At 36.2% G+C, this 5,469-nt stretch overlaps 1 long non-coding RNA gene across 1 annotated transcript in view; it reads left to right on the forward strand.

Moving 5' to 3' along the window:
• LOC107653955 (uncharacterized) overlaps nt 1–4,342 on the forward strand; it is a 16,358-nt gene extending 12,016 nt beyond the window's left edge. Inside the window, exon 3 of the long non-coding RNA XR_001630289.1 lies at nt 4,331–4,342. This is a non-coding gene — a long non-coding RNA (uncharacterized LOC107653955). The remainder of the gene's footprint in view (nt 1–4,330) is intronic.
• Nucleotides 4,343–5,469: the final 1,127 nt, after the last annotated feature.

Here is a 5,469-nt window from a genome sequence, read left to right on the forward strand (position 1 = left end):
GAAATATATTAGCATTGTACAATGTACTTCAAAGTTATAATAACATCAATAATATTCTTTATAATAAAATAATTTATTTAAACATTGTTTTCAAGGGATATCATGTTTGTCCATGTTTTAACTTTGTCAAAAATAAAAGGAATTGTACATTTTAATTTGATAACATTTTAAAACAATTAAAATGTTAAAGTGTGATATAGATATACATAAGGTGTACAGCTTTTTTTTTTATTGTTTTTTAAATTTATTTATTTATTTTCAGAAGGGAGACTTCAATACTTTCATTAAAATGGTTTCAAGTTTGTTGTAATAAAGGATTTGTTCACTCAAATAACTTGTTCTTGTTCTTTTAAGAGTCATTGTTACTGATAAGAATTATTGTTTAATATATACCGTGATAACCGTGAAACCATGATATTTTCTGAGACGATTATCATACCGTGAAAATCTCATACCGTTACAACCCTACCTGCAACTGCAGTGTGTGGTTGTGCAGCTTTAGTATCTCTTAACATTTTTATGTTCTTCCAAACAATGTTCTTTGCTACAACTTGTTTTAAAGTTATCAGTATTGCATACCTCAGATGTTTTATGCTCAACATATACATTAACATAAATATATAGATTAATATTACATTAACATTTTTTTTTACTATAGTCGGTAGTAAACCATAGTGAAAACACGATAATGTATGACAAAAAGATTGCTACAGTCCAATATAGAGTTTAACATGAATATGCTCTATATGCTATGACCAATCAGAATTAAAAATTCTGAGTAACTGAGTAATAAAAGAGGTGATAAAGCAGTGGTGCAGAACAGTGCCATTGTTTTGTCTTAATGTATTGATCTTGCTCGGCTTGATTAGAAGTGATTTCATATTTGTTTGCTTGTGGGGGTGAAAAATGTCTCAGGAAACCACAGTTACACTCTGATATCATTTTTGTATGTGAGCTATATTCATTTATTTTAATTTTATTTGAATTGAATTGCATACTCATTTCAGATAAAATTTTGCACTTCTCTTTACCCCTAATCTTATCATATATATATATTTATATATATATACTGCTCTTTCCTGAAAAATGGGGAAAGGTTTTTCATGGCTATAACAACTTTTGTGTGGTATAGCTTGCAGTCAGCAACAAGTTGTGACAGGAAGCAAGGCTCTTGCAAGTGTGTGCCATTGTAGAAATAAGGACCCCCTTCCCATTATTTCTTGTGCACATTTGCAACTTGATTTATGATTTTCCTGGAAACGAGATCACAAGTTCTGTGAATACAAATGCGCAACCATTTGCAGAGACTACTGAACTGTTTGAATGTGTTTTGTCCACACAGGTTGATTTCTGCAGTTACAGACAAATCTACCATCCCTAAACAGCATGTAAACAACTGTGATCGGTCACTTTACATGTCTGTCGAACAGTGTCTGTGTGTTTACGTAGATTGTTCTTATCCAAATTAAACTGCAAAGTGGGCTGAACTCGCAATGAAATGCAAGTAGCGACAGATCTTTTCTTCAGTATGGTGATGCACATCCAAGACGATTATAAAAAAATTAGGGATGCACGATATATCGGCCACCATATCAGTATCAGCCGATAAATGCTCATTTTTTCTGTTATCGGTATCGGCCCGATAAGAAAATTTGGCCGATATCTTAAAGCCGATAAATAATGCATTATTTCCTTCAGAGACACTTCAGATGCGCGCTGTTCGTTTGGAGCCTTTTGTGCAATTGTACGTTGTAATATTGTGTTTATTTGATTTTTATCTGATTTATCTCATATACAATGCGTTTGGTTAAGTTAAAAGAGCGCTTCAGATCGGTTATCGGTATCGGCCCAAATTTTCATATCGGTGCATCCCTAAACAAAATGGTGAGCATGGACTTTGTTCTATTTAGTTGTTCATTGGATGTTGAGATGTGGGAGTAGTACTCAAAAGTGGAGGCAGATGAATGTGAGCTTGCAGTAGGGGGCAGGTTTATTTTGATTAAACATATGATGTAAAAAAAAATTTTTTTGTAGAAAATTAGTTTTACAAGGATGAATTATTCACAAGATCTATATATAACATGCATTCAGACATTTCTAAATTAAAAAAATTTAAATTCATGAATTTTCATTTCATGCCGTGTTTTTTGTTAACTAAGTCAAGCATTACTGTTAACAAAACAAGAAGTTAATTAAAACAGGAAGTAGGTCTACATTTAGATCCCTATCAGTTTGCATATAAATATCAGAGAGGCACTGATGATGCAATCAACAGGTTAGTGCACCTAGTGACTGAACATCTTGAGGATCCCCAGGGCTTATGCTAGACTGTTTTTTGTAGATTTTAGTTCAGCCTTTAACACCTTGCAGCCTCACATTATTTTGAAAACACTGCAGCAGATGAATGTCAATCCCTTTATTATTAAGTGGTTCCACTAATTTCTGACCAATCGTAGTCAGCAAGTCAGGGTGAATAGCACGTTGTCTGAATCTATTGGCGCTTTTCCACTGCATGGTACGGCACGGTACGGCTCTTGTCTGTTGTGGAAGAACAGACGTTCCTCTCGTTGATAGCAGAGGAGCGGATCCAGCGAGAGCTTGATGGGGTGACGCGGAATGAAAAAGTTTTTTTTAGGAGTCGTGGTAGTAGAGGCGGCACAACTATAACACGTGAATAATCCCGCCCACTCTAAAGCGGTACTGAACTGCAGTGGAAGCGCAAACCGTGTCGAGCCGAACCGTGCCGTACCGTACTGAGCCGTGCTGAGCCGAGTCGTACCACGCGGTGGAAAAGCGCCATATGATTATCAGCACTGGCGCCCCACAGGGGTGTGTCTGTTCTCCAGTTCTGTTCACATTATACACTAATGAATGCACATGCAGAACTGTTAATAATTACACGATTAAGTTCTCTGATGATACAGCTATTTTAGGTCTCATATCTGGAACATCAGATGTTGTTACTTACAAACATGAGGTTCAGAAATTTGTTCAGTGGTGTGATGAACATTTCCTTATTATTAACACGAAGAAAACAGTGGAGATGATGTTTGACCCCAAATCCATTGGAGACCACTCAACAGTGGTCATTAATGGTCAGAATATAGCCCAGGTGGAATCTGGTGGAGTGGTCAGGTGGAAATGTCTGTACTAGGGTCCAACGGCGACTATACTTTCTTCGTAGGCTTAGGGTTTTTGGTGTTAACCAGAAAGTGTTGCTTCTCTTTTACCATGCTGTAATCGAGAGCATTCTTCGATATGGCATCTCAGCCTGGTTTGGCAATCTCAGTGTACATTTGAAAGCTCAGATTACATGGCTAACACAGAGAGCCATGAAAATTATGGGAGTTAAGCAGCATCCCACACTTCAGGCTCTTTTATGAGACAATTATTAGACAGGCTCAGAAAATTATTTTAGACCCCACTCATGTCCATCACTCTGAGTACTAACTTCTTCCTTCGGGAAGACGTTTCAGAGTTCCTCAATGTTGGCTTAACCGTTTTAAGAACTCCTTTGTTCCTCTGTCTATTAAAGCATTAAATGTTAAGTTAGCTAGAGGGTAGCAGTTATAATTTAAAAAAAAAAGTCTCTTTTTTCTCCCTCTCCGTAGTTTATGTATTCACTGTATATTGTGGGTAGGGTAGTGATGGGTTGCTGTATGTATTATATGTACGTAGTTATTCATATTAAACCGCAGATATCGTATTGTATGTGTCCAAGACAAATTTCCTTCAGGACAATAAAGTTTATCTTACATCTTATCTTACATCTTAATATTTCTCTTACTTAACATTGTTTTGTAATTGTAATTTAGTGCACAGACGACAACGTTGTCAAAACGACCCCGTTCACATGGAACTGAGAACATGACTAAAAACTCTATATTTTGCGTGCCAGGCCAGTAGTTGGCAATGTCACTTTGTAAAGACACTTTGTAAACACTTAGCGCCTGTGCACATACCTAGAGACTGAACACATAATACGCATCCGCATGACATCTTCAGTTTACGTGAAGTGGATAACACAAGTTTTCAAATACTTAAAATTTGAAACCTGTTTTTTAAAGTTAGCATTTTCACACCGCTAAAATGCTGTTGTCGTGTAAATGAATGGCCAAAAATAAAAGGTTTTCCATTAAATAACATAATGTAAATAATGTAAAGAAAGCACTGAATTAGAGTTGTGAGAATGTTAAAAGTTTATGTGAATTTGTATTTATTTAGTTATTTATTTTTAATCGGTGTAACACGACTGTGGCGAAAAAATATACGAAAACATAATGCACTGGGCTCGATCAGACTATCAGTGAGCAGGGCTACAAAAATGCAGAAGTACGATCTGTAGTTGTCAGAAAAGCCCTGGAGCTGTCAGAAGTCTAAAAAGCGGCATCTGGTGGACTTTACACATTGTTCATTTACTAATAATACTAAAATACAAAGCTGGTTGAAAATCAGTGAACTTACCCTTTTTGAAGATGCAATATTTAGAGACTGGGATATCCTAGATTAGGAGTTTTAGGGGCCGTTTACACGACAATGTTTTCAGCCAAAAACGGGAAACTTTTTATGCATTTTGACTGTTTGTTTACACGACAACAGCGTCTTTGGAACTGAAAACGCATATTTTTGAAAACGGGTTTCAAAGTGCAAGTTTTTGAAAACGGCACCGTTATTGTTTCCGTGTAAACACCCAATACGGGAATCTTTGAAAATGGTGACGTCATGCACGTGCGTAGTACGTGTTAGGTATGTAGACATGCGCAGTACTAGGGTTGGATATCGTTTTTTTTTTTGTCGATACTGGTGCCAAAACGACACTTTTAAAACGGTGCCGGTGCATAAACGGTGCCTGAAACGATACTTATTAAAAAATAAATAAATAAATAAAAATTCCCCAAAAAATAATGGATTGGCCATTAGCACTATAAACAAATGATGTCTGTTTCATTCATACTGGACGACAGAGGGCGCCCCTCACACAGAAAATCCACATATCCAGTCACAGAAGTAGCGGAACTCATGACCCTCCAGGAAATGCCTTATATGGACAAAGGCATCGCTATTATTAGCTGTAACTGAGTAAATGGAACATATAAACGTTTTGAATGATAAAACAAAGACAATAAACACTCGACTGCGACAATAAGGTTTATCTGTGTTATTCAAGCCATCTCTGGTATTTTCATAATAATTAAGTATATTTATAATCCATTGCTAATCGATGTAGCATATTCTTTTTAAAGTAGCATATGGAACATATTTTCTGCCTCATTCTGTGACAAGAAGCCACATCAGATCACAAAAGGAAGCATTTGACTGGTGTCGTGGAGTAAAAAGGTTATAATGTTCTCTTTTGTTGGAAAACAGGTTTAGAAATGTGAATAGAAGGGAAGTTTAGCTTTAGGCATGTTAATTTAAGCATGTTTAACTTAGTTAACGGAAGGCTACCTGCTGCCATCAGAGCAAGTG

Source organism: Sinocyclocheilus anshuiensis, unplaced genomic scaffold, assembly GCF_001515605.1.
Source record: "Sinocyclocheilus anshuiensis isolate Anshui unplaced genomic scaffold, SAMN03320099.WGS_v1.1 scaffold454, whole genome shotgun sequence".
NCBI lineage: Eukaryota > Metazoa > Chordata > Actinopteri > Cypriniformes > Cyprinidae > Sinocyclocheilus > Sinocyclocheilus anshuiensis.